The sequence below is a fragment of the Dendrobates tinctorius genome, unplaced genomic scaffold (assembly GCF_039654945.1).
Source record: "Dendrobates tinctorius isolate UK_male_01 unplaced genomic scaffold, ASM3965494v1 ptg000025l, whole genome shotgun sequence".
NCBI lineage: Eukaryota > Metazoa > Chordata > Amphibia > Anura > Dendrobatidae > Dendrobates > Dendrobates tinctorius.
In genome coordinates, this window is record NW_027361693.1 from 10,475,317 (window position 1) to 10,494,351 (window position 19,035).

The 19,035-nt window shown below is 43.1% G+C and overlaps 1 protein-coding gene across 1 annotated transcript in view; it reads right to left on the reverse strand.

Annotated features, from left to right (window-relative positions):
• Positions 1-19,035, reverse strand: part of CDH18 (cadherin 18) — a 1,129,863-nt gene that overhangs the window by 874,374 nt on the left and 236,454 nt on the right. The gene's annotated exons all lie outside the window — the stretch shown is intronic.

Sequence of the window (19,035 nt, forward strand, 5' to 3'; positions counted from 1 at the left end):
AAGAAAACTTTAAATATAATATTCAGAACAAATGATTAATGTACTCTTATAGGGACATTACATTCTGTGCTACATTATTGTGAATATCTCCATACATGTAATATAAAACAGCCTGTATGTCATTATGTGAAACTCATCTTCCTTCTTGTCGATCTATAAACATTTTTCCAGTGTTGTTGTAGGGGATAGTCACTGTGCTGTGGTCTGGGAAATAGAACAGATATAAACAGTGTTTATTTATTAACCTACAATGTAAAATAATAAAGAATGTAAAAGTTTTAAATTCATAAGGGAGTATTAATAAACGGTACAATTTTTCAAATGTTGATTATAAAAATTTTAAAAAGATTTAAAGTACAACTCTGTTTTCTTTTTCACTTCAACATTGGTTAGGTATTAGAAATGTCTATTTTGCATGTGTAGTGAAATGCTGACATATCACCGTCTTCTACTGTTTCCAGAGCCACCTCTCAGCCACTATGTGAAAATAGCTCTGATTGGCCAGAACTCATTACCGACCATTACTTTTTTTCTTACTGTAAGTCTATGAGAGCCTCAATTTGAGACTTAAAGACATACATTGTTACAGGTAACCTTTGGTTGCAGCATACACTGGAGTAATCTGGCTAATCACAAAAGGTTAACATGATATCTTATATGACCATGGGGCTTCCCCATAATGTATTGCAACTATCACATCACATGATATAGTGCAGCTAGCGATGGGCGAGTAGCATTGTTGATCGGGTATCCCCGAGCATGCTAAGGTGATCGCCAACTATTTTGGCGTGCTCGGAGATTTCGTTTTCGTCATCTCAGCTGCATGATTTGTGATTTGTAGACAGGCTGAATACATGTGGGAATTCCCTAACAAACTGGCATTCCACACATGTATTCAAGCTGTCTAGCAGTCGCAAATCATGTAGCTGAGATGATAAAAACTAAATCCCCGAGCAGGCCAAAATACTCAGAGACTATCCGAGCATGCTTGGGGAGACCCGAGCAACGAGTATACTTGCTCAGCACTAAGTGCAGCTAATCAGGAGGGACTATTGTATTATGAATAAAAGCCTAAGGAGCTAATGCAGCAGATATTTTAGTTTTTTTAGGATAGTGATAGTTTCTCAGAGATCACAGGTCAAAAATATAAACAGAAAAAGTAATTACTATAACATTGGACAAATACTACATATACGTTGTAAGATGTTGACAAACTACAGTAGAGAAAAAAATTGAAAGTGGTAGTCTGGGAATAATACAGAGATTCATTTTATAAGAGAAGACACAAGGGAGTTGCCATCACAAAGCCAGATATGGTCAAGATGGCATCTGTCCAGGTGTACCTGAATTAAAAAAACATTGTTTTATTATTAAAGTCCTTATAATGCAAAAGGAAAACAACATAATAATTTTCACATAACTTTTTTGGGGGGAAAATTGCTTTTGCAATTGTTTGAAAAAAGTGTTTGCCCCCTTCCTGATCTCCTATTCTTTTGCATGTTTGTCACACTAAAATGTTTGAGAAAACTTAAATGCCATTTTTAAACGAAGGTCTTTATTAGAGTTGAGCGAAACAGGTCGGTCAATTTCAAAAGTCGCCGACTTTCGCAAAAGTCGGGTTTCATGAAGCGAAACCCGACCATAGCGTGAGGTCGGCCACGAGGTCGGCGACCATGGCACCAAAGTCACGTTTCAAATGATGCTTCAGCGCCCTTTTTCAGCCAATGATTGAGGACGCACACTGCGGGCAACGCAATGACATAGGCAGCGGTCACCACCATATTTGAGAAGGGCATGCAAGTAATTGGCTTGCTTTGTGTGGCGTCACAGGGGCTATAAAAGGGCATGCACGCCGACCGCCATCTTTCTTCTGCTGATCTCAGAATAGGGAGAGCTGCTGCTGATGATGATTCTGTAGGGAGAGCGTTAGGCAGGAAAGAAGATACAAAAAACTGCTTCTGCTGCTAGCGATTTTGCCTGTACAAAACACCAGTTAGTGTGCAGTGCAAGGGGAGGCTATATTTTGGTGCATCAGCTCTGTTGGTTATTAGGCTGCCTTAAAAGGCTCCCTGATAGCTGCATTGCTGTTTTCACCCTGCTGTGCAAACTGCTTTTTTAAAAGCAAAAATACTTTTCATCCTCTTTTTTGCCGAGTTACCAAGCGTTCATTTTTCCACACTTTTGTGTGCAGCAGTCCTGCTTATTAGGCTGCCTGCTGCCATACTTGGGAATGAGAGCATCATTGTCAGCTTGCTAAAATCTCTAGGGAGATTCAAATTCTTCCCAGTCCTATATAGACATTTTATACACCATCCAATTTCAGCCTGTTATATTGAGGTGTAATCTACACTGGGCCTGAAATAATAGTTCAGTGTCCTCAAGTCTGTAGGGAGATTCAAATTCTCCCCAGTCCTATATAGACATTTTATACACCATCCAATTTCAGCCTGTTATATTGAGGTGTAATCTACACTGGGCCTGAGATAATAGTTCAGTGTCCTCAAGTCTGTAGGGAGATTCAAATTCTCTCCAGTCCTATATAGACATTTTATACACCATCCAATTTCAGCCTGTTATATTGAGGTGTAATCTACTCTGGGCCTGAGATATTAGTTCAGTGTCCTCAAGTCTGTAGGGAGATTCAAATTCTCCCAAGCCCTATATAGACATTTTATACACCATCTAATTTCAGCCTGTTATATTGAGGTGCAATCTACACTGGGCCTGAGATATTAGTGCAGTGTCCTCAAGTCTAGGAAGATTCAAATTCTCACCAGTCCTATATAGACATTTTATACACCATCCAATTTCAGCCTGTTATATTGAGGTGTAATCTACACTGGGCCAGAGAAAAAAGTTCAGTGTCCTCAAGTCTGTAGGGAGCTTCAAATTCTCCCCAGTTCTATATAGACATTTTATACACCATCCAATTTCAGCCTGTTATATTGAGGAGTAATCTACACTGGGCCTGAGATATTAGTTCAGTGTCCTCAAGTTTGTAGGGAGATTCAATTTCTCCCCAGTCCTATATAGATGTTTTATACACCATCCAATTTCAGCCTGTTATATTGAGGTGTAATCTACAATGGGCCTGAGATAATAGTTCAGTGTTCTCAAGTTTGTAGGAAGATTCAAATTCTCCCCAGTCCTATATATATATTGAGGTGTAATCTACAATGGGCCTGAGGTAATAGTTCAGTGTCCTCAAGTCTGTAGGGAGATTCAAATTCTCCCCAGTCCTATAAATACATTTTAAACACCATCCAATTTCAGCCTTTTATATTGAGGTGTAATCTAAACTGGGCCTGAGAAAATAGATTCAAATTCTCCCCAGTCCTATATAGACATTTTATACACCATCCAATTCCAGCCTGTTATATTGAGGTGTAATCTACACTGGGCCTGATATAATAGTTCAGTGTCCTCAAGTCTCTAGGGAGATTCAAATTCTCCCCAGTCCTATATAGACATTTTATACACCATCCAATTTCAGCCTGTTATATTGAGGAGTAATCTACACTGGACCTGAGATATTAGTTCAGTGTCCTCAAGTCTGTAGGGAGATTCAAATTCTCCCCAGTCCTATATAGACATTTTATACACCATCTAGTTTCAGCCTGCTATATTGAGGTGTAATCTACACTGGGCCTGAGATATTAGTTCAGTGTCCTCAAGTCTGTAGGGAGATTCAAATTCTCCCCAATACTATATACACCTTGTACCTTGTTTTACAGTACCATATTGCTGGTGGTATTTTGGGTACATTTTCCCAAAAATGAGGAAGTGTGTTGGAAGAGGCCGTGATAGTGGGCGGGAGTTGCCAGCTTGTAATGATGGTGCTGGTGGAGGATCTGCTGGTAGTGGCAAAAGCACAATAGCACCTAATGCATGAGGTGTTGAGCCTGCATCATCGTCTGGCTCCACAAGGCCTCGAAGGCTCCCTTTTCTGGGAGTAGGTAAACCGCTTTAAAGCCGGAGCTTGAGGAAAAAAGTTTTGGCTTACATTGCTGACACAGCCTCCAGCTCTCTCGCCTCCTCTTCTGAACATTCAAAAAATAATAGCACTGATTCGTCATTGGAGGCTCATGGTCAGGAACCACACCTTTCCTTGTGTCCTTCACCCCTACCAAAAGTAAAGGATGCGGCAGGCCACACTACAGATTACTCCATGGAACTCTTTTCACATACCATGCCTGGGTTATCAAGTCAAATCATGAATTACCCAGTCCAAGAAGAATCTGACATGGAGTGCACTGATGCACAGCCACTGCTAGATTTATCTGCTAGTACATTCACTCAGAGCAATACATTGTCCTCGCAGTGTACTGAGCCAGAATCTGACCCTGATGAAACTCAGGTGCCCCTTCCCGCATACTATACCACCTTACATGGTGACACAGAGGTAGGTGCACATGACATTAAAGAGGAGGTAATGGATGACCCAGTTGTTGACCCAGATTGGCATCCATTGGGGGAAGAGGGTGCCGCTGCCAATAGCTCAGAAGAGGAGGAGGAGCATCCGCAGCAGGCATCGACATTGCAACAGCTGTAATCTGGCAGGCACGGAGCAGTCCAAAAATGGGTTACAAAAACAAAACGAGTTGCAGGACAGCTAGGCCAGACGGTAAAATTAGCACAGCGTGCAAGGCCTCAAAATGTCTTGCATAATAGGAAGAGTGCAGTGTGGCACTTTTTTGAACAAAATCCTAATGATCAGGCAAAGGTTATCTGTAAGAAATGCGCAAAGACCTTTAGCTGAGGGAAAAATCTGAGAAATTTGAATACCAGTTGTATGCTTAGACATTTAACTACCATGCACTTGCAAGCATGGACAGACTACCAAACCTCACGTATCACATGTGCAACTGATCCCAATGAAGGTAGTAAGCAACGCTACATCGTTTCCCCCACTGTAAGCCCACCGGTTAGCACACCACCAGCAGCAAATGTTGAGGTGTCGTTGCAAGGCCAAAGCAGTCAGGGAATCACAATGTTATTGCTACAAAAGACTGAATTTAGGCCATCAGAAAGAACACCAACTCCATCACCATCATCAACCCTCTCTCCGTCCGCGATGTCCTTCGCTAGTTCCACCATATGCAGCTCTCAAGTCCAGCTCACCCTACCAGAGACTATGAGTAGGACAAGAAAGTACTCATCCTCTCATCCGCATACACTGGGTTTGAACGCCCACATTGCCAAACTAATCTCATTAGAGATGATGCCCTACCGGTTGGTTGAAAGAAAAGCTTTCCACGAACTTTTGGCCTACGCAGAACCACGCTATGACCTACCCAGTCGGCACTTCTTTTCTCGCAAAGCCATCCCAGCCCTCCACCTTCATGTGAAGACCACATTGTCCATGCACTCAAGCAATCAGTGAGTGGAAAGGTGCACCTCACAACAGATGCATGGTCCAGTAGGCATGGTCAGGGCCGTTACGTATCCATCACTGCGCACTGGGTTAATGTGGTGGATGCAGGGCCCACAGGGGACAGCGGCGGTGGGACAGTGCTGCCTGGCCCACGGTATAGGAAACAGTTGGCTGTAGGCGTTCGACCCGCCTCCTCCTCCTCCAGAAGCAAAAGCTCGTCCACAGAGCACAGTCGCATGAGCACTCCATTCGCAGCTGGCAGTGTTGCACACGAGGTGTCCCACTATCGAACAGCTAGTTGTAAGCGTCAGCAGGCTGTGCTGAAGATGATGTGCTTGGGCGACAACAGACACACCGTACAGGTACTGGCCATCTTCTTGCAGTGACAAACTGAGTCATGGCTGGGCAGTCTACATCTTGAGGCAGGCAAGGTAGTTAGTGATAACGGCCAGAATTTTGTGGCAGCCATAGCTCTTTCAAAACTGAGACACATACCTTGCCTGGCTCAAACCTTGAACCTGGTGGTGCAGTGCTTCCTCAATAATTATCCAGAGTTAACAGGCCTGCTCCAGAAGGTCCAAAGACTGAGCTCGCACATCCGCCGGTCGCACGTACACTCCAGTCGTATGCAGAAGCTGCAGTGATTGCTCCAACTTCCCAAGCACCGCCTAATTATCGATGTTGCAACAAGGTGGAACTCCACCCTGCACATGGTTGAGAGGCTGTGCAAACAGAGGCAGGCTGTAATGCATTTGTGGGAGGATACACGGCCAGACACTTTGAGGGCAGACATGGAGTTGTCGGGTGTGCAGTGGTTGAAGCTGAAAGACCTCTGTAAAGTCCTTCAGTGTTTTGAGGAATGCACACGGCTGGTAAGCACAGACGATGCCATCATAAGCATGAGCATCCCACTTTTGTGTCTGCTCATGCAAACTTTGACACACATTAAGGAGCAGGCGTCTGCAGCCGAGGAGTATGAGGAAGAGGAGGAGGGAAGCCTTGATGACAGTCAGCCATTGTCTGGTCCGGGACCTCTCCTGGACGAGGTGGAGGAAGAAGAGGAAGAGGAGGAGGATGATGATGATGGGGATGATTATTTAGGGGAGGAGGATGCTTCTCGTGGGGCAAGAGAAAATGTTTGCGTGGCAAGGTCTGGTACAGGGTTTGTGCGTGACTGGAGGGATTTTGGATTTGCCAGAAAGTGCTCCTTGACCCAGCACTCGCAGTGCTTCATTGACACCTGGAACATTGGCCCACATGTCAGATTATGCCTTGCAGATCCTAAAAAGGGACCCCCGCATTGCTAAAATGATTAACGATGACGACTACTGGTTGGCCTGCATCCTGGATCCATGCTATAAAGGCAAATTCCAAAGCATCATGCCACAGGAGAACCTTGACCTAATATTGGCTAACAGACAAGCAACTCTGGTAAACCGGTTGTTTGAGGCATTCCCAGCACACAGCGGTGGTGATGGTTCTCCAACAAGCCGTAGGGGGCAACATGGAAGAGGTGTTCGTGGTGCACACATCAGAAGTGGTATTGGAGACAGGGGTTTCATGACCATGTTGTGGACTGATTCTTCAAGTCCCGCTCACACGACTGGTAATACTGCATCGACTGAAAGTGACAGGAGACAGCAGTTGTCATCTATGGTTATAAACTACTTCTCGTCCCATATCGATGTTCTCCCTCACAGGTCATTCCCCTTCGACTATTGGGCCTCTAAACTGGACGCCTGGCCTGAATTGGCATAATATGCCTTACAGGAGCTCACTTGCCCTGTTGCTAGTGTGCTGTCGGAAAGAGTCTTCAGTGCTGCTGGCTCAATCCTGACAGAAAAAAGGACCTATCTGTCGACCCAAAATGTTGATGATCTAACCTTCATTAAAATGAACCATGTATGGGTTTCAAAGTATTTTGTCCCAACTTCCCCTGATGACACATAGGTTGCCAGAAAAATGGCTCGCTTTTGTCCTCCTCTTCCTCGGACTTCTCCAATTCCTCCATTTGCAGCTGCTGAATGTCCAACATCAACATATGCCATTTTTTAAACCTCCCTTACTGGGCTGCCTCCCCCCATGGCCGGGGTCACCACCTAGCACACGCAACCTTGCGAGTGCCATTGCCCTGGACAGGTGGGTGGGCCGACTCTTGGGCTTTGGCACTGGCATAGGGTCCCACATAGTGCAATCAAGTGTCTCTGAAGGTGGGGGTGCACACCTGCCGTCAGACACACCGGTGTACTATGAGGGGATCGTACCAACGCCCACGAGTGGGCCACCCTTGCTTGGGCAGGGCCCCAGCATTTGCAATATTTACCTCTCCCTGCTCCTCTGCTGTGTAGTCCGGGCTGTCAAATCCTTCCCTGGGACTGCCACTACAAATTTGGTGAACTGATAGATGATGGTTATGACGTAGCTATGCCCTGTCCTGCTGGCCAGGCTTTAGCTTCAGATGATCAATGGCTTCCATTTCTTATGGACGTTGACTCACAATGAGATGCAGTGGTGGTTTATCATCAGCTTTCACAGTTTTCCTGCTCACAGACGTGTGACATTCCTGCCCACATTTTTAAATGTGCCCTCTCATGCCAATCCAATAGAATCGCCTACAGCCTGTGGCTTCTGTCTTTTGCACTCCAAAGTTATCTGACAGATCATGATAGGCAGTGAGGACCATGTCTACATCTCTCCCTGTGATCAAAATTTGATGGAGATGAGTAACGGTGATGGGATCAACGGTTCTTCGATACAGCAACCCTTTCTTCACAAAGAACTGTTTTCGCTGTCTCCACACACAAAATAATTGAGGGTCAGCATCGCCTCTCAGAATTCTCCTGGGAGTTTTTCCCGTGATTAGTAAATCCTAAATTTCTGCAGTCACTCGACTTTATGTCTGTACTTTTATCCATCTCGTTTCCTCTTGGGGAGAGTCTGGACTGTCTTACTGAGACAGAAATATATTTGAAGATTTAAAAATACTCCAACAGTGTATACTGGTGTACGCTTCAAAAACATTTCCTTTTTTCTACTTTTTAGATTGTTGTCTAATCCACACTGAGGCTGTAAGTGTCTTTGTCGGACTCTGGAAATAAACACGGAGATTTTAAATGTTTAAACTATGCTATATATACCTGTTATACAGTGATATTGTACCCTTTCTCAACTTTCTCAATCTTGTCAAATCCATACTGTGCCTGAGACCATCTGAGTCTGCCTCCTGATTACAGATGAGTGGTGTTTGAGTGGAACTGTTGGCCAAGTTCAAATTCTAGCTGTTTGGGTGGTGTTTTATCCATTTGTCGAACTACAACACTTTGATTAAAATTCGGCTGCTCGAGTTTCCATTCGAGACCATTTCGTTAAACAAAAGCATATCTTTTTTTCACATTAATAATGGTTTTCAATGATAATAGACAGTTTTAAGGCATAGTAGCGGTGTCTGGTAGCCCGCGGTGTAGTACACCTGTGAAGGAGCTACACCGTGTATGTTTCTAATAATTTTTTACCGCATTTTGTCCTGAAAATCCTTTTGGGCCTAGTAACTGTGTCTGTTACTCAGAAGAGGAGCCCACCCGTGAACCGAGCTATGCCACCTGTTAATGAAAGAACCAGTTTTTGACTGCATTTACACCACTTAATACTTTGGGCCTAGTAACTCTGTATGCTACTCAGCAGAGTTGGCCACCCGTGAACCAAGCTATGCCGTCTGTTTATGTAAGAACTGTGTGCTACTCAGCAGAGGAGCCCATCTGTTAAGCAAGCTACAGCACCTGTGGTTTGAATACTTTATTTTTTCACATTCTTTCTGGAATGTCGTTTAGGCCTAATTCCGGAATTACTGTTGACCTGCACTTACTGGAAAATGCTTGTTCGCGGAGAAGAATTGTAATCCCAGATCCCCATCACTAACAGGGTTCAGCGTGTTATCCGCACCTGTAAGCGATACACGATGGTCCTTTCATTGTAGCTCGCGTGCAGCCTCGGACATGTAAGGGCATAACAGACCTGTTATTGGCCGAATTCACATGCCAGAGTCTCGCGTGTCCCTGTAGTAAGCTGGACGCAGACCGCGGGGGCATGCCTCAGTCTCGTTCATTAACGGAATTAAGCTTGCAATCTGTGCAGCTTTTTTGTGGATGGCATGGTTGAGGTTGCCCGTGTTGAGTCCAATTAAGCCTCAGACTCCACTCCTGGTGGTGCCCTTCTGGACATTCCTTTAAGGTTCAGCTTTGCAACCATACTGCCCCCAGAAACCAAACACTTTTCCTGGTCAAAAAGCGCGATGACATCACGTCTGTACGCCCTCTGCCTAAGCAGTCCAAGTGCAGAGAGATGGAAGATGGGGACAATGAGGAGTCCTGAGTACAGGGATTCCCTAGCGAGGAGGCTTATTTAATTGTTTTAAATGTTGGGAGCAATTTTTGGGGAGCACGATATTCTGGAGAATGATATCTAGGGCCCACCATACACAGGAGCATTCCAAAGGTGGACATCAGTCACTGGAGCAGCACTTACAGAGCTCATTATACACTGGAGCATTAGAAATGGGGCCCATTATATATGGAGCATTATTTGGGCCCATAAGACACTGGAGCTTCATTCTTGGTGAACAACATATACTGTAGCATTATGTGGAGCTCATCATATACTGTATGGAACATTATATGGGACCAATGATTCTGTATGAGAAATATGTGGGCCTCAATACTCTGTATGGTGCACTATGCGGTGGCCGTAATACTGTATGGAGGAATATACTGTCTGTTTTTGGAGGTATTGGAGAATTTAAAATGGATATCAGTCATGTGATGTAAGAAGTGAAGTACTTTTCATTGTACTATACCGCTATTTCTCTGCCGTATCAGAGGATCATGAATTGTGACATGTTAAAGGAGCCCAGTGACACTCTTTGGCCCAGAGCCCACGAATATCGAGAGCCAGCACTACCCCCCCACAACTTTAGCCAAATAACCCCCAGTTTTCAATGCCTAACTATTATTATAAAGTAAATTAAGGTTGACAAGCTTAAGGAATAAGAATTGATGTTTTTGGCATTAAAATGGGCACTAAGGGGTGTGTTTCTTGTCCTCCATTCACTGCCGACTTTTCTTCCCCATTGAAATTGGGTTTCGTGTTTCAGTCGGACTTCGACTTTTCACAATAATCGGCTGATTTCGTTCGACCCGACTTTTGCGAAAGTCGGGTTTTGTGAAACCCGACTCGACCCGAAAAAAGGCAAAGTCGCTCATCTCTAGTCTTTATTATTAAGGGAAAAAGAAATCCAAAACTAAAGGACCCTGTGTGAAAAAGTTATATCCCCCTAAACCTAATAACTGGTTAGGCTACTCTTAGCAGCAACAACTACAATTAAGTGTTTGAGATAATTGGCAATGCATCTTTAACAACACTCTGGAGGAATTATGACCCACTCTTCTTTGCAGAATAGTTGTAATTCAGCCATATTGGAGGGTTTCCAAGCGTGAACTGTTTTGAAGTTCATGCCACAGCATCTCAGTCAGATTAGAGTCCTGACTTTGACAAGGCCGCCTCAAAGTCTTAAATTTGTTTTTCCTAAGCCATTCAGAGGTGGACTCGCTGGTGTGTTTTGGATCATTCTCCTGCTGCATAGTCCAAGTGAGGTCACAAACAGATGGTCAAACATTCTACTTCAGGATTTATGGGTACGAATCAGAATTCATCATTACATTTGCTACAGCAAGTCTTCCAGGTCCTGAAGAAATAAAATAGCCCCAGACAATCACACCACCACCACCACAATATTTTACTGTTGGTATCATGTTCCTTTTCTGAAATGCTATGTTACTTTTGTGCCAGATGTAATGGGATATACACCTTTCAAAAATTTCAACCTTTGTCTCATCAGTCCACAGAATATTCTTCAAAAAGTCTTGAGAATCATTGTCAAGATGTTTTCTGGCAAATCTTAGAAGATCCTTTATATTTTTATTGATCAGCAGTGGTTATTGTCTTGAACTCTGCCTTGCAGTCCATTTCTGCCCAGTCTCTTTATTATGGTGAAGTCATGAACATAGAGGTGAGGCCTCGAGTTCTTTGAATGCTGTTGTGGGGTCTTTTGTAACCTCTTGGTGGAATTGTTGGTACCCAACAAGATATGGCCTTACCAAAACCCTGTCTGATGACAAATGCACATATAGCAGGATGCAGCTGGCCTCCACTAATAGAGGCAAGGGGCAGCTCAGGTGCAATTTCATGAGGAGTCTTGACATTGGCTTGCAGGCTCTATTTTGGCCAAAATATTAACCTATACCTCATTTAATGTACTCATTGTATGCATTAATTTTTTGCACTTATCAAATCATTTTTTGCAGGGTGCAGTCGGGCCTCTTTCTGTTGGCTTGGTCTATTGGGGCGTCTGTCACTGTGTGTTGCATATTTTAGTGCTGTAGCAGTTCGCCTGATAATACTATGGGCGTCATTAATAGGTTGCAAGCCAGACACTTTGCATCACACTTATATATGTGTGACTGACGTCCTATGCAAGCCTTATCTATGTGCATTTTTCCCACTAGGCAGCCAACCCCACCATGGTTTGTTAGGTGTGGGGTGTTTGTTTTTATCAGTAGTTTGCACCTGAGCTGCCCCTTGCGTCTATTAGTGGAGGCCAGCTGCATCCTGCTATATGTGCATTTGTCATCAGACAGGGTTTTGGTAAGGCCATATCTTGTTGTGTGAGTTTTTGAATTTTTTCTGTTTGCTGGAATTGTTGGTCCACTTTTGGGGTAACTTTGGTGGGCCAGCCACTCTTGAGAAGGTTCACCACTAGTGTTGAGCTTTCCGATACCGCAAGTCTCGGGTATCGGCCGATATTTGCCGTATCGGAATTCCGATACCGAGTACCGATACTTTTTTCGTATCGGATACCGGAATCGGAAGTCCAAAATGCAATGAGCCACTTTTGTGGCTCTGATTGGCTGCCGAAATGACGTCATCATGATGCGCTGTCTGTGCGCATCATGATGCTCCGTCAGTTCGGGCCTTCGGGGGGGCTGTGCCGACTGTCCGGGGGTCTGTGCCGGCCTGCCGGTGGTCTGTGCAGGCTCCGGGGGTCTGTGCCGGCCTGCCAGTGGTCTGTGCAGGCTCCGGGGGTCTTTGCCGGCCTGCCAGTGGTCTGTGCAGGCTACGGGGGGCTGTGCCGGCCTGCCGGTGGTCTGTGCCGGCCTGCCGGGGGGCTGTGCCGGCCTGCCGGTGGTCTGTGCAGGCTCCGGTGGTCTGTGCCGGCCTGCCGGGGGGGCTGTGCAGGCTCCGGGGGTCTGTGCAGGCATCGTCCGATGGGACTACAAGTCCCATCGGTAGACGCCTGCTACCATGACAGTGATTGACACATTAGCCAATGATGGGACAGTAGTAGTCCCATCATCCGGCTAATGTGTTGAATGTAAAAAAAAAAAATTACATGCTACATACATGCTACATACATACAACATGCATACTACATATATACTACATGTAACATACATACTACATGCAACATGCATACTACATACATGCTACATACTACATGCATGCTACATACATGCTACATACTACATGCATGCTACATCCATACTACATACATAATACATATATACTACATGCATGCAACATGCATACTACATATATACTATATATACTACATGTAGCATACATACTACATATGTACTACATGCTACATACATGCTACAAACTACATACATGCTACATACATACTACATGCATGCAACATACATACAACATATATACTACATGCATACAACATATATACTACATGCATACTACATATATACTATATATACTACATGTAACATACATACTACATATAAACTACATGCTACATACATGCAACATACATACTACATACATGCTACATACATACTACATACATAATACATATATACTACATGCATGCAACATACATACAACATATATACTACATGCATGCAACATGCATACTACATATATACTATATATACTACATGTAACATACATACTACATATATACTACATGCTACATACATGCTACATACACGCTACATGCTACATACATGCAACATACATGCTACATACATGCTACATACATACACACTACATGCTACATACATGCAACATACATACTACATACATGCTACATACTACATACATGCTACATACATACTACATATATACCACATGCATGCAACATGCATACTACATATATACTACATGCATGCAACATACATATATACTACATACAATACATGCATATAGACATACAGTACATATAACATAGAGTACATACTCACCGTCACTTGTCACTTTGATCCCCGAAGCCATTGTCCCCTTGAGGAATAAATATCAAAAGAAAAAAACACCAATATACTTACCCCGATCCGCAGAAGTCCACGAGGGTCCCACGTCCATCTTGCGGGGAGAACAGCAGCATCAGCTGATGCTACCGTTCTCTACCAGCTCCAGGAATACAATGACGGAAGGTAGGTATCCTTCTGCACTGTATTCCTCCACCACGTTAAAAAAAAAAAAGTCCCTAGTCTCACTTTATGCCATTACTGCGTGGGAAATTCCCATGCAGCAATGGCATAAAGTGAGACTAGGGACTTTTTTTTTACAGTGGTGGAGGAATACAGTGCGGAAGGATACCTACCTTCCGTCATTGTATTCCTGGAGCTGGTAGAGAACGGTAGCATCAGCTGATGCTGCTGTTCTCCACGCAAGATGGACTTGGGACCCTCGTGGACTTCTGCGGATCGGGGTAAGTATATTGGTGTTTTTTTATTTTGATATTTATTCCTCAAGGGGACATGCATGTAGTATATATGCAGTATATTTGTAGTATGCATGTTGCATGCATGTGGTATATATGTAGTATGTATGTAGCATGTATGTAGTATGTATGTAGCATGTAGTGTGTATGTATGTAGCATGTATGTAGTATGTATGTTGCATGTATGTATCATGTAGTGTGTATGTTGCATGTATGTAGCATGTAGTATATATGTAGTATGTATGTTACATGTAGTATATATAGTATACACTCACTGGCCACTTTATTAGGTACACCATGCTAGTAACGGGTTGGACCCCCTTTTGCCTTCAGAACTGCCTCAATTCTTCGTGGCAGAGATTCAACAAGGTGCTGGAAGCATTCCTCAGAGATTTTGGACCATATTGACATGATGGCATCACACAGTTGGCGCAGATTTGTCGGCTGCACATCCCTGATGCGAATCTCCCGTTCCACCACATCCCAAAGATGCTCTATTGGATTGAGATCTGGTGACTGAGGAGGCCATTTGAGTACAGTGAACTCATTGTCATGTTCAAGAAACCAATCTGAGATGATTCGAGCTTTATGACATGGCGCATTATCCTGCTGAAAGTAGCCATCAGATGTTGGGTACATTGTGGTCATAAAGGGATGGACATGGTCAGCAACAATACTCAGGTAGGCTGTGGCGTTGCAACGATGCTCAATTGGTACCAAGGGGCCCAAAGAGTGCCAAGAAAAAATTCCCCACACCATGACACCACCACCACCAGCCTGAACCGTTGATACAAGGCAGGATGGATCCATGCTTTCATGTTGTTTACGCCAAATTCTGACCCTACCATCCGAATGTCGCAGCAGAAATCGAGACTCATCAGACCAGGCAACGTTTTTCCAATCTTCTACTGTCCAATTTTGATGAGCTTGTGCAAATTGTAGCCTCAGTTTCCTGTTCTTAGCTGAGAGGAGTGGTACCCGGTGTGGTCTTCTGCTGCTGTAGCCCATCTGCCTCAAAGTTCGACGCACTGTGCGTTCAGAGATGCTCTTCTGCCTACCTTGGTTGTAATGGGTGGCAATTTGAGTCACTGTTGCCTTTCTATCAGCTCGAACCAGTCTGCCCATTCTCCTCTGACCTCTGGCATCAACAAGGCATTTCCGGCCACAGAACTGCCGCTCACTGGATTTTTTTTCTTTTTCGGACCATTCTCTGTAAACCCTAGAGATGGTTGTGCGTGAAAATCCCAGTAGATCAGCAGTTTCTGAAATACTCAGACCAGCCCTTCTGGCACCAACAATCATGCCACGTTCAAAGGCACTCAAATCACCTTTCTTCCCCATACTGATGCTCGGTTTGAACTGCAGGAGATTGTCTTGACCATGTCTACATGCCTAAATGCACTGAGTTGCCGCCATGTGATTGGCTGATTAGAAATTAAGTCTTAACACACAGTTGGACAGGTGTACCTAATAAAGTGGCCAGTGAGTGTATATGTAGTATGCAAGTTGCATGCATGTAGTATATATGTTGTATGTATGTTGCATGCATGTAGTATATATGTATTATGTATGTAGTATGTATGTAGTATGTATGTAGTATGTATGTTGCATGTATGTAGCATGTAGTATATATGTAGTATGTATGTTACATGTAGTATATATAGTATATATGTAGTATGCATGTAGTATATATGTTGTATGTATGTTGCAAGCATGTAGTATGTATGTAGCATGTATGTAGTCTGTAGCATGTATGTAGCATGTAGTATATATGTAGTATGTATGTTACATGTAGTATATATAGTATATATGTAGTATGCATGTTGCATGCATGTAGTATATATGTTGTATGTATGTTGCATGCATGTAGTATATATGTATTATGTATGTAGTATGTATGTAGCATGTATGTAGTATGTATGTTGCATGTATGTAGCATGTAGTATATATGTAGTATGTATGTTACATGTAGTATATATAGTATATATGTAGTATGCATATTGCATGCATGTAGTATATATGTTGTATGTATGTTGCATGCATGTAGTATATATGTATTATGCATGTAGTATGTATGTTGCATGTATGTAGCATGTAGTATATATGTAGTAAGTATGTTACATGCAGTATATATGTAGTAAGCATGTTGCATGCATGTAGTATATATGTTGTATGTATGTTGCATGCATGTAGTATATATGTATTATGTATGTAGTATGTATGTAGTATGTAGCATGTATGTAGTATGCATGTTACATGTAGTATATATGTAGTATGCATGTTGTATGTATGTAGCATGTAAATTATTTTTTTTTACATTCAACACATTAGCCGGATGATGGGACTACTACTGTCCCATCATTGGCTAATGTGTCAATCACTGTCATGGTAGCAGGCATCACCCGATGGGACTTGTAGTCCCATCGGACGATGCCTGCTCAGCCCCCCGGAGCCTGCACAGCCCACCGGCAGGCCGGCACAGCCCCCCGGCGGGCCGGCACAGACCACCGGAGCCTGCACAGACCACCGGCAGGCCGGCACAGCCCACCCAGCAGGCCGGCACAGCCCACCCGGCAGGCCGGCACAGACCCCCGGAGCCTGCACAGACCACCGGAGCCTGCACAGACCACCGGCAGGCTGGCACAGCCCCCCGGCAGGCCTGCACAGACCACCGGAGCCTGCACAGACCACCGGCAGGCTGGCACAGCTCACCCTGCAGGCCGGCACAGACCACCGGAGCCTGCACAGACCCCCCGGCAGGCCGGCACAGCCCCCCGAAATGCCCGTACAGACCCCAGAGAGGCTGTACAAGGCAAAAATAGGGTTTTTCTTATTCCGATACCGGAAGTCCCATAGACTTGAATGGGACTTCCGGTATCGGAATCGGCGATACCCGATATTTTTTTAAGATCGGCCGATACCATCCGATGCGATACTTTTAAGTATCAGATGGTATCGCTCAACACTATTCACCACTGTTCTATGTTTTTGTCATTTGCAGTTAATGGCTCTCACTGTGGAATGCCGGAGTCCCAAATGGCTTTATAACCTTTTCCAGATGAATAAATCTCAATTGCTTTTGTTTTTCCTTTGTTCCAGAATTTCTTTGGAATGCAGCATGATGTCAGGCTTTTGACAAAATTTTGGTCTACTTCACTTTGTCAGGCAGGTCCCATTTAAGTGATTTCTTGATTGAGAAGAGGTGTGACAGTAAACAGGCCTGGGTGTGGCTAGGGAATTTGAGCTCAGCTTCCCAATGATGTTCTAAACCACAGTTAATTTATGTTTTAAGTGGGGGCAATAACTTTTTCACACAGAGAAGTGAAGGTTTGGATTTATTTTTCCCTTAATAATAAAGACCTTCATTTACAAACTGTAATTTGCAATAACCTGTATTATCTTTGTCCAATATGTAAATGTGTTTGTTGATTTGAAACATTTAAGTGTGACAAACACACAAAATAATAGGAAATAAGGAAATGGGCTAACATTTTTTCACACATCTCTCTCTCTCTCTCTCTATATATATATATTTTGTTAAATGTCTACCATTTGGATAATTTTCTGTTGTATGTAACAACTTGGTCTGACCTACTATCAAAGTGTGCTTGGTGAAAACAAGTGCTCATGTGTTTTACAAGTCAAATTTTATATACATAAACACTATTCTAATAAGGCATGACACACTGTTGCAGGTGCTAGATGCTTGGGTGTTTGTATCTAGAGATGAGCGAATTTGTTCAGATTTTGACATTTTCAGGCCATATTCGAATACTATTCGGGCCCAATGTATGTCTTATGTTTGGTTCAGAACATATTCAGTAATTTCTTAATTTCTTCTCCCATTGACTCTAATGAATTTTGGCTGTCTTCAATGAATATTGCAAAAACAATATTCAAATCAGATCGTATTCGGAACCAAATCCGAACATATTCGCTCATCTCTATCTGTAACTACCTTGCTTTTTTATGGCATAATTATTGGGAAGAGAGTTTAATTTTGTTGAAAAAGTAGAAAAAAATGTAGACATATACCTATGCATGTCTGTTTTTGCACACCTATTCTACTAGTCTAATTTGACTACCTTACATGCCACATCCATACTGAGGCCTGCTGTCACGTTTTGATTTCTGTGCAAGGAACAAAAGTTGAATAATTGGGATTTAAAATATTTTTTAAAAGTTAATTATGATGATGTGGAAAAAGTGTCAGAACAGATTAGTGTAAAAGACAAAATAAACCAAAACCATGGCTAATAATGTGAAAGCAGAAATAGCATAACCCCTGGCACCAGCTGTCTGGGCAAAAGTACTGCAAAACACATGACACAATTGGCCTCTAATGCCTACAGTAAGTGTAAAAGTGGGAAATAAGTGGAAGTTATAAAATATATGGCACATAAATCATCTCAGACACAGCATTAGAGTGCTACCTTTATTAGCAACGCCATCAGTTTGGGTCAGTGCTCCATACAAAGTGGTCATCCCAATCAGAAATGACTAATAAGGATACATTTTTACCTATTTGCGAATTTCAAAAGCCACAGAATCCTGTCAATATGTGTGCTATTAAATGGACTGTTAGTTACTACTGGGTTACCATCTATTTCTATAGGACAGTACATTTTTCATTACTAAAGCTGTGTTTGCTTTAAATAAAATGAATGAAGTTGGATACTTTCCTAGGAGAATTTGTAGCATTATACTCATCTTTTCAGGGCAATTATAGTATCTGCATTTTGCAGAAAAATTATTTTCTGCTTTTTTGTGCATCAATTTTTTTGGAAAAATGTACCAATATTGTTGAATTTGAATGCCAAAAGATAAAATCATATTTCATACTGATATACTGTAACTATAAAGGTAAAATTAGACA